At 40.5% G+C, this 18,975-nt stretch overlaps 1 protein-coding gene and 1 long non-coding RNA gene across 4 annotated transcripts in view; both read right to left on the bottom strand.

The window, feature by feature from the left end:
* strbp (spermatid perinuclear RNA binding protein) overlaps positions 1-4,213 on the bottom strand; it is a 259,677-nt gene extending 255,464 nt beyond the window's left edge. The window contains exon 1 of one of the 3 annotated variants that reach the window (XM_034192127.1): positions 4,077-4,213. The gene's annotated coding sequence lies outside the window, so the exon portion shown is untranslated. Of the gene's footprint in view, positions 1-1,679; positions 1,789-4,076 lie in introns of those variants that run through there. The other 2 variants (XM_034192129.1, XM_034192128.1) reach the window with 2 other exon arrangements.
* LOC117529379 overlaps positions 1-18,975 on the bottom strand; it is an 883,736-nt gene that overhangs the window by 803,872 nt on the left and 60,889 nt on the right. The gene's annotated exons all lie outside the window — the stretch shown is intronic.

Genomic DNA, 18,975 nt, shown 5'->3' with positions numbered 1-18,975 from the left:
CATGTGCTGTTCACCAGAAATAGACTTGGTGTGTATTTGAAACGATACAAAATATGTTTTTTGAAACTCTCAGATTTTGAAGAAGATCCAGATACAGATTCTGAATCAAGATTTTTCTTTATATAGGCTTTGAAGAACTATGTCAAAACTACTTCACAGGTTCTCACTAAATTTGCATGACAGATACATATTACATTGTGGAAGACGCCATTCAATTTTGGAGGTGATCCAGATCTAGATTCTGGATCTTTTCACTTTATAGCCTTTTAAGATTACGTAAATTTTGGAAATGATATGGATCCAGATCAAGATTCATTTTATATAGGCTTTGAAGGATTACATCAAAACTACTTCACAGATTCTCACCACATTTTCACCACAGATAGATATTAGGACATGGAAGACTGAATTCTGGAGGAGATCCAGATCCGGTGTCGCAGACCGAACAGTCCACCCCCAAAATTTGGTCGGCCCTGCCTCCACTGCACATGCATAATTTCGGAGCTCAGCAGCTCATCTGAGACAAAGCCTCTTCACCGAACGCGATAAAATGAATTGATGGGATTATTAACCATCAAATGACAAGGTAACACCTCTTCAATGATTCAAAAGTGAGTTTTAAGCATAAATGAAGCGATACTTGGTGAAGCTTTGAAATGACCGACGCGCAATGAACGCATCAGCTAGCAGCTGGTGTAGCTCTGGCGCTCTAATAGCTTCCTCCATATTTCTATGAAGAAATAATGCTGAATTTAGGTGGAAACGATTGTTGTACAAAAGCTTCAGATATCTGTCGCTGAGATAGAGAGATGATGACTGGAGTGCAGTTTGAAGCAGAAACGAGTGATAAGCGGTGAAGGCAAGGCGGACCGATTTTTAGGGGCGGGCCGTTCGGATTGGAGGACATCAGAAATCTGATTGCTCTTATTATTATTATTAATTATTATTATTATTAAAGCTTGTCCTAGATCACATACTGTATGGATCACAAAAAAATGACCCTTTAAATAAAAAGCCATGAAGCTGCACAAAGACTTTGTCCTGCACGACTGTCAGAAATCTGCAATTTCAGTAACAAAAGAAAACTTGATGCACGTGTTGGATAGTATGTAATAGGTGTAACACCCTTTGCATGTTGATACGCTTGTGATTGCTGGAAGGTCACCACACAGGTTCGAGTCTGTTCACAAACCACAAACTGGTTTAGCAGAAGTAGTTAATTTCAACTCTGTCTAGTTAGTCATGCAACACAAAGAACAAAGTGTCAGCTGAAACGTGGTCATGGCAACAATTTTTTAAAGCATTCAACCGTCACCGAATCACTACAGACGGAACATGAAAGTGACATTCTGCTCAGATCAGAGTGTGATATGCGGAAGTGCGCTAACGGACACCTGCTGTCTGTCTGCGCCTCAATTCACTCCGCAAAAACGCTTCAATTTAGGCGGCCAAAAGTAAAGCTGAAAATAATAATAAAAATAATAATACAATTAACCCCAAACCGAGAGGAAAACCAGCGTATCATCACGTTAAGGTGCTTTCGTTTTGCTCCTGTGCTGATTAGGAGACGAAAAAGCAGCACAAACTTCACACTTTCTGCCACAGCGCCGAAACACGCGCGTGCGAGGAAAACACACACACATACACGGCTGTATAAATGGAAATGTGAATAAACTTACACTGTTAACGAGAAACCGTTCAGAGAATCAGACTGCAGTTAAAAGTACAGAACTGAGCCGCCCGCTGGATTCCCCGGACGAAGCGCGCGCGCACACACATATACGCAACACGAGCTCGGTGGACGGACTGCGCATGCGCAGGGAGGACAGGCTGCTGTGAAGTTACATATTATTAAAGACTTCATCTGGTGACTAGTATTTTTGAGCGCATTTACAGCAGAAAGGATGAATGGAAAAAGGTAGAAAAATCAGGTGTTATTCGATCTTTACACAAATTAATAAATGAAAAGGCATCAGAGAGCTTGATGTGTACCCTGCACGCTCTACACACCACAATATAATGTATAAGTAAATATACAGTACATGTATTTGGAATGGTGTTTTTGACTACGTATGAGTTCTGTGGTGACTTCTTATTAAAGACATCATACCAATCTATACAGGGTTAACACTCCGGATTAAAGAACAGTAATAATGATATCAAAAGCCATCACCCAGGATCAAAGTTTTCAGAAGAAAGGTCAGCATCAGGATATCATAAGCTATCACCCAGAGTCAACATTAGTGGATCAAAGAAAGATCAGTAGTCAGGATTAAAGGTCAACATCACAATCAACAGTCAAAATCAAACATCATGAAGCTGGATAAACAGTCAATGTCACAATCAACAGTCTGGATCAAAGATCTGCAATCACCATCAAATATCCATTCCTCAATCAGCATTTAGGATTAAAGGATGGTAATCAGGGCCAAAGGTTAACATCACAATTAACAGTCAGGTCTGTAGTCAACATCAAAGATCACTACTCGCAATCAACAATCTGGAACAAAGATCACTAATCAACGAGTCAAGGTCACACACAGGATATCATAAACCATCACCCAAGATCAACATTCAGTAATCCATACAGAGACCTGTAATCAGGATCAAAGGCCAACATCACAAGCAACAGTCAGGATCAAAGATCAATAATCAGCATCAAATATCAACCCCCTCAATCAGTGTTTAGGATGAAAGAGCCATAATAAGGATCAAAGGTCAACATCACAATCAAGAGCCAGGGTCAAGCTCTACAGTCCAGATCAAAGATCACTATTCACAATCAACTGTCTGATCAAAGATCACTAATCAGGATCAAATGTTAACACACATGATATCATAAGCCATTACCCAAGGTCAACATGCAGTAAATACAAACAGACTTCAGTAATTAGGATCAAAGGTTAATATCACAATCAACAGTCAGGATCAAAGATCTGTAATCAGCATCAAAGAGCAATCCTCTCAGTCACCATGTAGGATCAAAGGTCAGCACTTGTGATTAAAGCTCAGGGTATCATAAGCCATCACCCAAGATCAAAGTTCTCTGAACCCAATGAGATCAGAATAAAAGGTCAATATTCACAATCAATGTCAAGGTCAAACACAAAGGTCATATATCAACATCAAAGTTAAGATTACAGGACATCTTGCTAATGATTTCAGTCCAAATTAAAAAACTGAAAGTCATAATTGGGATCAAAGTTCAGTGATTGGCATTAAAGATAAATAATATATGATAAATAGCATGCATTCTACAGGGTGCCCTTCTAATGTGACCCTGTGGTACCCAAACTTTTGTGTCCATTTAACTGTATCTTGCCTTGTGTCAAAAGTTCCCTTGTGTGAATGCTTGGAGAAGAATACCGGGAAAGCCTTTAGGAAATGTTCAAGGAACCAAAATGTGTATAGCTGGATTTACCTCCTCATACCGGTGAAACATGAAGCGGTTCTGCTTTGATTTCTGATAAAACAGTAAAAAGAAACCAAATGCTTCCGTTTCAGCTGGACAAAAGGAGGGGATGGGGAAAAAAAAAAAACCCAGAAAGAAAGCCAGATCAAAATATGATGATCGCATCTCTGTCTCCGCATCCAACACAGGCATTACTCTCCTCCAGACAGTCTTATAAATAATTCAGGAATAAAGAGCCTCTGCTTGCGTGCCCGCATGCGGCACCAACAACTCGGCGTCAAGAAGATATGCGCCAATTAAAAAACAACAACCAAAAACAAAGTTCAATCTACATTCTTGGTTCGTAAATGGCTCAGACAGATCAACCCGGGATTACAGGGCTTGTGCCAACTATCAATAGCTCCGAGAGAGAGAGAGAGAGAGAGAGAGAGAGAGAGAGAGAGAGAGAGAGAGAGAGAGAGAGAGAGAGAGAGAGAGGAAGCATTAATGCGCAGAGCAGCTGCTGCTCGTCCGATCCGCGGAAAGCAGAATCGACGTCAAAAAGGTAAATCCGATAAATCCATCCTGTCCCACGCGCAGCATTCCAGCAAAAAAAAAACAAAAAAACAACAACAATAACAAAAATAAATAAATAAAAACCAAGAGAAAAGCGACAAATGTTTACCTGCACCCAGCTCCGTGATCGCTGCCCACTCAGCGTGGCTCTGCCGATCCGCGCGAGCTGCTCCGAGCTCAACGGCAATTTACAGTGGGCTGTGGTCACGTGGTCGAGCTCTGGGCGTTTTCATAGGCGGAGCGGGTCGATCCCGCACCTGTACGGCCAAGAGGTAGTGAAGAAAGAGAGAGAGAGAGAGAGAGAGAAGAAAAACATTTAAAGGCATCGTTCTGTGTCATTATATTGTAGATAGATGGCTGCTGCAGGTACTTTTTGGAGGGGGTATAGAACCGCTTGTCTGCCTGAGTGGTTCTGTGGTGTGGATGTTCCAGCATCCACACCACAGAACTGCCACGGGTCCTGGATGGCAACCACCCAACCAGAAAACAAGTCTATTCCTGCATCTCAAAAAATATAACACAATGCCAAAGTACTCTCAGCTGTATGAGTATGTAATCAATGCAGGTGTGTAGAAAGAATATGACCTTTTGACCCTTTAGAATATGTAAAGGTTACCCATCTTTGAACTTGTCCAAGGTCTGTGTCCCAAGAATGCTCCCTGTGAATTTGAAGACCCTGTCAGTAATAGGAATGGAGTTATGCTGAGCACAGACGGACGGACGGATGGACGCAAAGTCTTCGCAATGCCCGACAGCCATATTTTGGCCTCGGGTAACAACCAAATGTGGACGTCCCCTTGGCCTTTCCAGCTGCTGGGGTCCTCACCTCTCAGGCATGCTGGATCACACACAGAGAAATGGGCCACACAGCAAAATGACAAAGCTGATGCTCCCTCACCAATGCAGACTTGACTTGATTCTGTGCTAAATAATCTATATTATAATAGCCAAGTGTCCTCTGTATGCAGGTGTATGTGCGTGCATTCATGTGTATGGCTTCGATCACACAGAAAATGGGGAGCGCTGACATTTTTCATTTGGTATGCTTATGTATTTTGGGACAAGGATGAACACTGCAAAAACAGAAAATTGATAGGACAAATATTTTTGGAGAAATTAGCAAATTCAGCTAAACAATAGACAATTGTTGTGCTGCAATACACCATGGGAGTTTGGGGTTTTCAATGTTATTACTGTGGTTCGTGTTAGTTTGACAGTGTTGTTAGTGTTATTAGTTTATTGTGTTTTTGTAGTTCAGTTGGTTTAGTCAGTTTAGATAAGTGTTACGTTGCTGTTACCATGAGTGAGTTAAGTCTCTTGTTGGTACCATGAGTGAAATGTGTAGTGCTTTTAACATCTTCCGCAACTGTCTCTGTTTGTCAAATTAAAAGTACCTGTGTACAACAGAATGCAGAAAAGACAAACAGCTGTGTGTGCGTGCAATTTTAATCATGCACAAACTGGGGAGAGCTGACAATGGAGTTGTGTCAGGAAGGCCATCTGGCATAAAACTTGTGCCGAGTACCAATACAGACCTGGTTCTAGCCGCTGTGGCAGCCCTGTACAAATCCGAACGTTGATATGACTAATATTTTTAGAGAAGCTACATATATTAGCTGACAACACTGAACAATGGACATGAATATTTACATTCTGGACTCACACTCCAATCCAGCAGGGGACGATAAATCATCTATATATTGAAAGCGTGAGTGCGTGATTTTATTTAGTAAGTTCAATGTAAGTACATAATATAATTGTAAATACGTTAAAAATGCATGGATGACACAAGAAAGTGAAAAGACTTATTTCCATTGTGGTCCATTTTAAAATCAAATGACAAAATAGAAGTAAACATAAAATACTACTACTACTACTACTACTACTACTCATAATAATAATAAAAATAATGTGTATATTCATTCAAAATTTCACATCCTTGACCTGGTGTGCTGCTGGTGTCTCTCCTTTCAAATGCTCTTCTACCGACCTCCCTATTTCTGACCATTAGCTTGTATCATTTAATTTTCCAAAACTAAGCCCTCTCGTACCATCTCATTCTGTACCATCAAGAACATTGTTCTGGCAACTCTTACTTCAGGCATTGCTGGTGATGCCAACCCCCCGAAATCCATCCGCCCACCAGATTCTTCTCCCTCACATTTGTACTCCATTGATCAATGTAATACACTTATGACGTTTTTCAATGCAAAAATCGATAATATCCACCAGCAACTAACCTCTCACACCTTCTGCAGCTCACTCCCTCCTGTTTCCCCAGTTCCAACCCCTCAGTCACTCAAGTTTCCATCTTCCTTCCTTCGCTGATATACTGAACTTTTCAGGAAATCTAAATCATCCGCTTGTAAATTAGACCCCCTCCCAACACCCCTGATCAAGCCTGTTTCCCCTCCCTGTTTCCTCTGATTACCGCCATCATCCACTCCTCCCTCATCTCTGGTTCTGTTCCATCATCTTTCAGATCTGCTGCACAAACTCCCGTTCTCAAGAAACCTGGCTTAAACCAAATAACTTCAGTAATCTTCATCCCATTTCCAACTTGCCATTCATCTATAAATCCTGGAAAAAACAGTTGCATCTCAAGTCCACTCACATCTCTCCAATAATAATCTGTACAAACAGTTGCAATCTGGTTTCTGTCGTCCTCACCAAAGCACAGAAACTGCTGAAATCAAAATGATCTTCTGATGGCAGCAGACTTAAAAACATTCACATTCCAACCATCTCTCCTCTCTTCCGGTGTTCGCCAAGGCTCCATCCTCGGTTTCATCCTATTCATGATCTATCGTATCCCCCTTGGCCATATATTCCAGAAACAAAACATTAAATTTCACTGTTATGCAGACAACACCCAGCTCTACCTTTCCACCAAGCACCTGCTTACAGCAGAATGCAGAAAAGGCAAACAACTGTGCGTGCATGTGTATGTGTGTGTGCATGTGTAATTTTAATCACATACACACAGGGGAGGTGATGGTCTAGTGGTTAAGCATTGGACTTGAGACCAGAGGATCCTCGGTTCAAATCCCAGCCTGACCAGAAAATCACTAAGGACTCTTGGGCAATTTTGGGTCCAGGATGAACGGCGCCAAAACTGAACATTGATAGGACTAATATTTTTAGAGAAGCTACATATTAGCTAACAACGCTGAACAATGGACATTGATATTTACATTCTGGACTCACATGCCAATCCAGCAGGGGGCGGTAAATCATCTATATATTAAAGGCGTGAGTGAGTGATTTTATTTAATAAGTTGAATGTAAGTACCTAATATGATTGTAAAACATTAAAGTGAAAAAAGTGCAAAAAAAAAATCTTTGCAAATTGTTACTTCACCTTTTCTCGTCGAGACAGCGGTTCATTTTTTACCTTTCTCCTCTCCATCATATCAGCCAGCTCTCTCCCTTTAAGTCCTGATTCTCACTTCCACCTGTATAGTTTTCCTCTTGTACTGCTGCCTGTGGACGTCTTCTCCTCCTCTTCTTCTTCTTTACCCAGCAGTAGCCCAATTTCCACTGGCACCCTGTTGGACAACAGCACCTCCTCCAACCAAGTTGGAGGTTACATTTTCGCCTCTGTCTGTTTTTTTGTGAACAGCCTGGCGCCCACAATTTTTCAAATATTGTTATGAAAGTTTTACTGCACATTCATATCCTGATAGGAAATAACTGGTTAAATTTTGAAGGTCATAGGTCAAAGGTCAAAGTCAGGAAAAATCTTGGAAATGGGAAAGATCCCTATCTTTAACATTGAACAAATTTTCAAAAAATTCTGACTGTCAAAAAAGATCAAATTTCTTTCATATTTGTGAGCATTATGTAGGATGGTATCCTTTATCAACTGACAAACTTTGATCTGTATCTGATCCAGATTACATATTTTGTGTCCATTTAAATTTAACATTGAAAACCTCATTTAATTATATTTTACAGTATATCTTAATCAAACATGCCACAATCACTCACCCAATCATATCTGGTGGTGAGGTGCAGACACTCACTATCACCTGACAAATTTTGGTGGACATTTGAATTTAATATTGAAAAGCCCATTTGGTGAATGTTTTGCATTATATCTCAATCAAAAGTGCCTCAGTCACTTTCATTTTTCTGTTATGGATTTACATTCACCACCAAAATTGGATGGAGATTACAAGTTTATGCATGTTTGTCTTCCAACTATCAGACGGAAACCAAGTGCCAAAAAGCAATGACAAATTGTGCAGAGCAGAGATGAACAATGTTCTGTGAAAATGATCTGAAAAAGAATTCAGATACCCCCCCAAAAGAAATCCCCCTGACAACAACACAACAACAAAAAAAACTTTGATTCAGTGCATGAAGTAAATTTACAATGCTGACATTTGATCACAGCTTATGAAAAGGACTTGTGACCTTGAAAATTTTCAACCAAGGTAAAATTTTGTGGAATTAGAAGCTACTGTGGCGGAGGTTTGCGCTCTATGAGCGTGGTGCTCTAGTTCAGATGTTTAAATACGCCCCACCGCACTGTGTCCACATCTATTCAGCACCACGGCCAGCTCACCCTATAAAGCTTTAACTGCATACTCTCTTAAAGGTTTACTGTAATTTTCTCAATACTTAGTCATGTGTTAGTTAACTGGTCTGACTGGTCCTTGCAACATATATTTCAGAATATATGTGCAAAAATTGCTGCGAAGTGTATTGCAGTTTGGTGCTGATCCCGTCACTCTATGTTCTTTGCCCTTCCTTGAGTTTTTGAGCAAAAAGCATTGGAGAAAAGTTATTGGGAGTTGCAGTTAAGGTAAACATCCTCATAAAAGACCATATAATCTTGAAATTGTATATCAATAGAGAGAAATCGTGAATAAGACGTCTTGAGAGTTTTGCAACAAGCGGCTTCAGTTTTTGATCAAAAATAAATACAAAAAGAACACATTTTGCAAAATCAGAATTTAATAAATAATAACCAAAGTTACTGAACAACAACATAAACTGCTTTCATATAGTTTAATAGACATAAAACATACACATAACACACTTATGGGCACACTTTGATAAATTTATCACAAATTATAATGTTCACAAGCCAGTTTTCTTATGAGCCAAGTATAAGAATGATACATGAAGTCACTGATATGTCCTTGAATTCATTTGCACCCATTAAATAAATGCAAACACTACTGTGTTCTTTGGTAAATTTAGAGTAAGCAGTTCTATCATTAACATTCAGGGAGAAAATGACTTGAAAATTTATTCCACAAATAAAATTGCACAAATGAGCTAGTCTTTGTTTTGGGGCTAGTTCCCTTTCCTGATGATGCTGGGGTATACAACCCCTGGCAAAAATTATGGAATCACCAGCCTCTGAGGATGTTCATTCAGTTGTTTAATTTTGTAGAAAAAAAAAGCAGATCACAGACATGACACAAACTAAGTCATTTCAAATGGGCAACTTTCTGGCTTTAAGAAACACTATAAGAAATCAAGAAAAAAAGATTGTGGCAGTCAGTAACGTTACTTTTTTAGACCAAGCAGAGGAAAAAAATATGGAATCATTCAATTCTGAGGAACAAATTATGGAATCACCCTGTAAATTTTCATCCCCAAAACTAACACCTGCATCATATCAGATCTGCTCGTTAGTCTGCCATCTAAAAAGGAGTGAACACACCTTGGAGAGCTGTTTGCAACCAAGTGGACTGACATGAATCATGGCTCCAACATGAGAGATGTCAATTGAAACAAAGGAGAGGAGTATCAAACTCTTAAAAGAGAGTAAATCATCATACAATGTTGCAAAAGATGTTGGTTATTCCCAGTCAGCTGTGTCTAAACTCTGGACCAAATACAAACAACATGGGAAGGTTGTTAAAGGCAAACATACTGGTAGACCAAGGAAGACATCAAAGCGTCAAGACAGAAAACTTAAAACAATATGTCTCAAAAATCAAAAAATGCACAACAAAACAAATGAGGAACGAAGGGGAGGAAACTGGAGTCAACGTCTGTGACCGAACTGTAAGAAACCGCCTAAAGGAAATGGGATACAGAAAAGCTAAATGAAAGCCATCATTAACACCTAAACAGAAAAAAAACAAGGTTACAATGGGCTAAGGAAAAGCATTCGTGGACTGTGGATGACTGGATGAAAGTCATATCAGTGATGAATCTCGAATCTGCATTGGGCAAGGGTGATGATGCTGGAACTTTTGTTTGGTGCCGTTCCAATGAAGATTTATAATGATGACTGCCTGAAGAGAACATGTAAATTTCCATCATTGATGATATGGGGCTGCATGTAAGGTAAAGGCACTGGGAGATGGCTGTCATTACATCATCAATAAATGCACAAGTTTACGTTGATATTTTGGACAATTGAAAGGATGTTTGGGGATGTTCAAGATGATAATGCATCTTGCCATAGAGCAAAAACTGCGAAAACATTCTTGTAAAAGACACATAGGGTCAATGTCATGGCATAGGGTCAGTGTCAACGAGTAGATCTGATTTGATGCAGGTGTTAGTTTGGGGGATGAAAATTTACAGGGTGATTCATAATTTTTTCCTCAGAATTGAGTGATTCCATATTTTTTTCCTCTGCTTGGTCTAAAAAGTAACCGTTACTGACTGCCACAATCTTTTTTCTTGATTTCATATAGTGTGTTCTTAAAGCCAGAAAGTTGCCATTTGAAATGACTTTAGTTTTGTGGTCATGTCTGTGATCTGCTTTTTTTCTACAAAATTAAACAACTGAATGAACATCCTCAGAGGCTGGTGATTACATAATTTTTGCCAGGGGTTGTATTTACTATTTTGTTGTCGGAAGAAGGCAGGGTGGAGCCTATCACCAGGCATCAGAAGGGGACCAACTAATGGCCGTGAGTCTTCCTGGTTAGCAATCGGGTACGTGCGCGTCGCTTCATTGGTCAAGAATTGAGTGACCACCCAGAAGGAAACAAGTGAGGGAAGCCACCAAAATTATAAATAAGTAATGCCTTATAAGTATAAATAAGTATTGAAAAATAATGACTAAACCACAAGTTATGCCCACTATGTTAACTCGTCACTTGCAGCTGTCAAGACTGTAAGACTGCAGGGGGTGGGGATAAGCTGAAGACGTAATTACAAATGCTCCGTGGGCCCCGTGTCTGTGTGGGTCCCCTCCGAGTGCTCCGGCTTCCTCCCACTTTCACAGACCGTAGGTGTGTGGATGTGTTTGTTTGTCTATATGTGGCCCTGTGACAGACTGGCGTCCTGTCCAGGGTGCACCCCACCTCACGCCCTATGACTGCTAAGATAGGCCCCAGTAGTGTGCCTTAATTGAGAGAGTGGCAACATGACAAGTCGGAAAAAAAATGGTCACATGACTCATGGTGTCATCTTGGTTCCAAAATAGCGTTTGCTGTTAATCTGTCAGCATGTAAATCCAGCTATTTTATTTATTTATTCACTGAAAGTGCCGGGGTGTTGTGTATTTGAATGCACAAATAGATACACCAAGGGCTTCAAGATGTACAGATTCCCTTCAGATCTGAACAGAAGAAAAATTTGGGAAAATAAAGTCAGCAGTGTGGGATGGAAGCCGACATCATCATCAAAGATTTGAGATGTCCCATGTACAGTAAAACTCACTTAAACCATCATGGTATAAATCGGATATTCGCAGTCACCGGACAAAAAAGTCCCAAAGTTTTTGTATTGTTTTCCATGTAATAAACACCATATATAACTGATTTTGTATAACGGATTTTCACTCACATCGGATAAAATGTCCCGTCCGATCGCAGTGTATTTCCATTAAACCCCTCGCATGTGGGACCGGAGTCATTTCTGTGATTAAAAGCCCGACTGTTTATTTTTTTCACACTGTGTTCAGACTCAAACCTGCAGCCTGCACGTGCACCTGTTAAATCACATACAAAGGGCATTTGACACTTTTCTGCTTTCACTTTTTCGTCTGCCATCATATTTTAATAGTTTTTCAGTGCACACACTGATTAAAACTGGATCAGAAATGTCGGCACATTTACAGCACGAAGTCGCTAAATGAGGAAATGGGTGATGATTGTAGAAAGAAAAGCTTGTTGAGGGTCAAATTAGAGAACTTACTTAATTGTTACGTTACAGTTACAGAACTGCAGCTGCATAAATCAGGCTTTAAATTAATTAAATAAACATCATAAATTGTAAATTTATGTAAATTTGATAGCTTAACTATTTTTATATTTATTTTGATAGCACCTGTACCTGGATGTGTTGCTGTATGCGATTAAATGGTTTTTAAAAAATGTTGAAAACATAAAAGGTTCATTCAGTAGTTCAGCGCAGGTGGAACAAAATTAGCACCATGTTCTGAGTTGACACCACACTCTCAATTAAGGCACACTAGACTCCAGCCCCCCACACACACACACTTTACCCTTGACTGGAGCAAGCAGAAATAATGAATGAATGAATGAATGAATGAATGAATGAATGAATGAATGAATGAATGAATGAATATTTGTCCATTAGGTGGGAACAAGTAAAATGGTAAATGGACTACATTGATATAGCACTTTTCCATCTGCATCAGTCACTCAAAGCGCTTTACAATGATGCCTCACATTCACACAAACACACTCACACACCAATGTCATGGTACTGCCATGCAAGGTGCTCACTACACACCGGGAGCAACTAGGGGATTAAGGACCTTGCACAAGGGCCCTTAGTGATTTTCCAGCCAGGCTGGGATTTGAACTGAGAATCTTCTGGTCTCAAGCCCAACACTTAACCACTAGACCATCACCTCCCACAATGCCTTAACAAGTAATTGATCATATGACCACTGTACCTGTGTTCAAATAACAGAAGCCTGAAAAACAGACTGAGAATTATACTAGTTGCAGCAGCCCGAGGGACAACCACAGCCTTTAAAGTATCTGTGACTGAGGTTGGGAGAAAGAGGCAGCAGCAAACCTCAGAGTGCAACCATTTATTCGTACCCAGTTAAAGTCATGCACACAAACATCCATTGCACACACACACCAACACACACACACAGTTATTTATCTACAGTAAATACTGAGGGTGCAACATCCGTGCAGTCAGCGGTGTCGGAGTATTTTTAGATTTCATGTGGGTTGCAGATGCCGCTGCACTCAACCAGGTCACAGGAACCAGAACAGTGTTTTCACTGTAATATTCATGATGTTTAACTTTTTAATTTGTCTGTTTATTTTTGCCTTTTTTAAAAAAATAGTATTTAGTGTGCATTTTAAAGCGTGGTTTTTATTTTTAAATATTGTGCTGCTGAATAGGAAACTTTGAACAATAGTTACACTTTCCTTCACTACATTTTATCTTTCAGTTTTCCCATAACAGAGCTCTTAAATTAGGATACAAAATACTCAGTTGTTTATGCTTATACAAACACCAGTATCATGATTGCACTGTTCCTTAAATTGGCAAATATAAGCAGTTCCATTTTTCCAGCCCACAATAATATCAGGTAAAGGTGGGCGATACTGGGAATTTTGGTATTGAGCCGATACCAAGTAAATACAGGCCCAGTATCGCCGATATCGATACCGATACGATACTTTTTCATATTTAAGCTTCATAGATCCAAAGGATCCAAAAGACCTAGGACAGAATTTCGCCAAACATTGTACGTGACAACAAAATACTTTATTATCACAATCAACACAATCACAATCACAATACAAGGGTGTGCTGCTCTGTGTTGTGTGACACAGCGCAGCGCTGCTCTTACAGACAGAGAGTAGACTTTGATGAATCTGCATGTGCAGCAGTCAGTGCGTGCGGTAGAGAAAAAAAAGCTTGCGTATCGATCCTTTAACACAAGGATCGTTCAATATCAATACCTGCGTTGGTATCGATATTATCGATATTAGGATCGATCTGCCCACCTCTAATATTAGGATAACAGTTGGAAAAAATAACAATATTAGCAAAAAGAAGAAAAAAATGGACTAGTGAGGATTTTTCTTATACTTATTCAATTTTACTTTGTTTAAATAATGGCGTAATAGGATAAGACCGACCTGTGGATTTTAAAAGAAAAATAATGTCTAGAAGTAAATTATTCATGTTTTTGATTCAGTCATCGTACATAGCTTAGCATAGCTTAGCATAGATTTAGGTAGCTTTTAGATTCCACTTTAAATTTAGATAGATTTTAGATTAAATTCCATTTTCAATCATCTTTAGCTTTATAATCGTTTGGGGGTACTTTTACTTTAAATTAGGTTTTTACATTCAGTGTGCTTTGGTGTGTGTTAGCATAAAGTAGAGCTCAGACAGGATGATCTGCCAGGGCATGACTCAGCAAGTCTTGATCATTATGTGTTTGGTTGTGTTATGTAATGTCCCTTCGGCTCAAAGAGTGGACACGATAATGGGCAATGATATGCACTAACGTGCACCTTTAATGACAATCAATTCAGTTCAATTCAATACACGTTACACTGTCAAATCAGCCAAAGGCACTACACCCAGGCTAGAGCTAGAACTTACCAACTCCATGAGCAAGGTGACAATGGTAAGGAAAGAATTCCCCTTCCATGTTTTGATTACAGGAAGAATCCTCAAGTAGGCAAGACTCAGTGGGACAACCATCTGCTTTGGCCATTGAGGCTTTTCAGGTTTCAAATCCCGCAAAACCTCGGAGAGGTTGCCATGCTGCGAGATCTCAGTAACATTGAGAACTGCATTGATACGCTCTGATCACGCTTCACTTTAACCGCTGCACACGGACAACACAATTAACATCGCAACATAAAACTATTTTTATATTGTGCCTAAAACTCTTGTGAATATATTCTCTGGGTTTTTAGACTTAGTTATTGCGTTTATTTTATGTAAACATGCGAGAATCACAGTCTGTCTCTCTGTTATTTTCAATGGGAGCTGCCGTGAGCTACGCTCGCTTCCTGTTCATGTCGTTCTGGGGGAAAGTGAAGTTTGCTCTTTAACGTCTTGATTACTGTTCTTTACAACACTGTTTGTCCTCTTTGTTCCAGACTAATATATATAATATGTCTGAAATTCGGTTTGCGCTTATTAAATTCCACACAGATTAAACGTAGCAGACACGGATTTTTTTGTTATAATTGTTTTAGCAAGTTTTCAGGGTATCATGCAGCAGTCTCTTATTAACGTGATGAAAAGCATAAAAAAATGATATTTTTGTAGTATAATATTCATTTACAATTGTCATCGTGTGGATTCTCTATGTTGTTTTGACTGCAGCGACTCTCTGGCACGCAAGGGATTATGGGATACGTGAAAACCCCGAATAGGAACAAACAGGAAGAAAAGCAGAACACAGAATTATCTGTAACGCTTTAATATGGCTTATGTTATAATTTGGTACTGTATAAACATGCTACGCACAACTATTTTCCTGGATTAGTTAGTCCCGATGACAGGATCCCTTGAATGGAATATTGACAACACACTGCCTCAGTAGCTATACCTTAACATAAGCAAAATGCTAGAATGTCCCCGCCTCCAGGCGTTCTCCAGTAACCCTACCCCCCAACAAACACACATTTAAACCTTTGATCCCTATTGACACTCTTGTTCATCCTGACCAACTTTTCATCATATTTCTATGAATAGATAATATCTTTACACAGTGTTCTAGGCAAATATATATCTCACATTCAGAAAGGTGAGATTGTTCTGAACATTTTGATATGCAACACATGGACATTATACTAAAAGATAGTGCTGTAAAACAGGAATTTCTTATGGTATGGTAAAATCTAAAAATTACCCTTAGGGCACTCAGGTTTGATGTATAAATCGGCAGTCTGACAATAGAATTCCAACATTCACATCTGGAGTGGTCATAGTTGGCTTAGCATGTGCAAAGCGGCTTGCACTAGTGGTAGGGCAAAGTTACGGTGCAATCCTGTTGTTATGCTGGAGCTGACATCAGAGCTGTGGTATTACTGTGCATTGTATTCTCCATCACAAAAACTCCAGAGTCACCAAAATGTCCCAAGGACCTAGTCCTCCAGTGGAAAAAATGGAGGAGATATAGAGGGAGGGAGATATAGAACAAGACAAGAGCCTTCACCTTTGGATTGAACTGAGTGGGGAGTTTACAGTAGTCTTATCCATTGCCCAGTGTCTCTTGACAGATTTAATTTTTTTCTAAGGAAGCCTACAAGTTGGCGTAATTTTGACTCAAATCCTCCCCTCCAGCTCACGTTGGCGTATTCAGTGTTTAGGGCATCTGAGAAGATTCATTATTGAATTCATTGTTGATTGAATTATTGATTCATATATTGACTATGAGAGATCTGCCACAGTTTCAGTTCCAAATAGTAAAGACAGTGTTCTCACTAGTGTATCTTCATGACATTTAAAGTTCAAATAGTAAGTCCCTCGGCTGCTCCCTTGTTTGCACTCAGGGGTCGCTACAGCAAATCCAAGGTTCATCTGTATGTTGAATTGGCACAAGTTTTACGCCGGATGCCCTTCCTGACGCAACTCCACATTACATGGAGAAATGTGGCAGGGGTGGGATTTGAACCTGGAACCTTCTGCACTGAAACCAAGCGCATTAACCACTTGGCCACCACACATGCCAATTTAAAGTCAGATATGTTGGATTAAATTAGGACCACACCTTGATGTGGGTTGGTATAACTGGCTGTCGTAACCAGACTGTAGCTCGCTAGGTTTTGAATTGGGGGGATTGGAGAGATATTATACAGCAGAACAAAAGCCAAGAGCAGAGAACAGAGCACTTTCCCCCTCCTTCTGTTTCCTTCAATCTCTTTCTTCTTCATCCCCCCCCCCCCCCCCACAACGCCTACCATCTGACACCCCTCTAAGGAGTCCTTTTTAGATTCTTCTACCAAACACACACATACACACACATTGTGTGTTTGCGGAGAATGCTCCTGTGTTGGTCCAAAGCAGAGAAATGGGCCAAATGGCACAGAGGGAAACAGACGGAAAGACTGACAGGCAGACTCCTTGTCAGCACATTAATAAGGCCGATGCGCACATCAAGAAAGAGGAAGCGACAGGAGGAAAGAGAGTTTCTGGCTGATCATGTCACAGTGTGTGTGCATGTGGGGGTGTGTGTGTTGTGATCAACTGTTGGACATTTGATCATTTGGTGTGACACCAGATGGGGCTTTGACCGCAACCAGGGCACTGGCTGAGTATGTGTGTGTGTGTGTGTGTGTGTGTGTGTGTGTGTGTGGTGTGTGTGTGTGTGTGTGTGTGTGTGTGTGTGTGTGTGTGTATGGTTGGACTGAACTTCCACGGGCAACAGATGGTAGAACTGGCAAGACATGCTTATAAAACTCAAGGTGGACTCATGCACACAGTACACATTGCGTCCTGTTTCTGGCCAGACAGCCAAAATACAGCAGGACCAACTTTAGTCTTAGATTGTGTGTTTGCCTGGTTGCTGTGACTTGGTTGTGTTTTCTTAAAATGTCCCCGTGCCAGTGAGGCTTTTATACTCAGCAAAATATAATGCAACACTTTTGTTTTCATTCCTATTTTCATGCACTAGGGTGAAAGATCAAAGATTTCTTTATGTACACAAAAAGCTTATTTCTCTCAAATTTTGTTCACAAATGTGTTAAGGTCTGTGTTACTGAGCACTTTACCTTTGCCATCCGCCTGGCTGATGTGGCACATTAATAACATGCTGATTTAACAGCATCATTATTACCCTAGACTGGTTATAACAAAGTTTTGTTTTTTGTTTGTTTGTTTGTTTGTTTGTTTTTGTATCAGCATAATACACAAGAACTCTTGGCGAAATTCTGTTTTGCCTACATTAATTCAATTGCACCTGCATGAATGAGAAATGTCCACCAGGTGGAGATATTGCTCCATTTCAAGAAACTTGGGCCACAAAAACATCCAACCTGTTGCTTATAGTAGTAGATAACACCCATTCATCTCATGCAAATGTTTATTTATCAAGAAAGATAACAAAAATGGATGTTATCTGAATTTATCAATGCAAACGTTTGTATCTTCCTTTACAAAATCATCTCTCATACTTTGGATGCCTTCTCTTTGTCTCTTTGCATTTGTCTAAAACATTTTGGGTTCTTTTGAGCAGCTTTGTTTGTTTGTTTCATAGAAATGCAAACAGTATGGTTCCCTGTGGAAAATGTGTCTTGGACTCACCATGAAAGATCTATTGCTTAGGACTAAATGTTACTATCCCTCAAAAAATACTTGAGGCACCGGTAAGACTCTGTGGGGTAATCAGTTGGGTGATGGCATCCTTGGGTTCTCAAGTGGGCACCCTCCTTCTTAGGTGTTTCACTAATAGGCCCACGACACCTCCCTAGGGTTCAGCAGTGATTCCCAGCATCCCAGATTCTCTCCCTAGATGCCATCAGCTCACTTGAAGGCCCAGGCAGAGTCCTTTCTCTTCATCCACAGCCACTGGCTCCCCTTCTCAGCAGCCCTAGAGAGGTCTTTGACTGCCTGCCGGTGGGCCTTCCCTCACACTCCCATCTCCCTGAGTAGCCTGGATGTTGAGGTGGCTATGAACCTTCTGCAGCCTACTTCCACTGAGTGTATCTTTGCTTTCTAGCCATGTTGTTGCGTGTTGGCTGCAATGTCTGTATACCTCAGCTTCTTTCATTCGTAGACCTCCTGCACTGCACTCTCCCAGGGCACCGTGAGCTCAATGATGTAGACAAGCTTGAGTGAGGCTGACCACAGAACAAGGTCTGGTCGCAAGTTGGCTGATGCGATCTCAGCTGGAAAGCAGAGATTCTTGTACAATTCTGCCAGCAGCTTCCAGTCCCGTGCCCTGTCCAGCTGCCCTGGTCTTATGTGATGATGCTAGCATGCCCTCGCCCTCCAGGACAAATGGTGCTAATTGCCAGTGGGATGGCGGGGAGATAAGGAGTTCACACTTGTCCGCCAACTTTCCAGCACTGCTGCAAGACACTTTAGCACCTGGTTGTGCCGCCAGGTGTAGGGGCCTTGGGTAA

This window comes from Thalassophryne amazonica, chromosome 17 (assembly GCF_902500255.1).
Source record: "Thalassophryne amazonica chromosome 17, fThaAma1.1, whole genome shotgun sequence".
In the NCBI taxonomy this organism is placed as follows: Eukaryota; Metazoa; Chordata; class Actinopteri; order Batrachoidiformes; family Batrachoididae; genus Thalassophryne; species Thalassophryne amazonica.
This window is presented reverse-complemented; position numbering and strand designations above follow the sequence as displayed.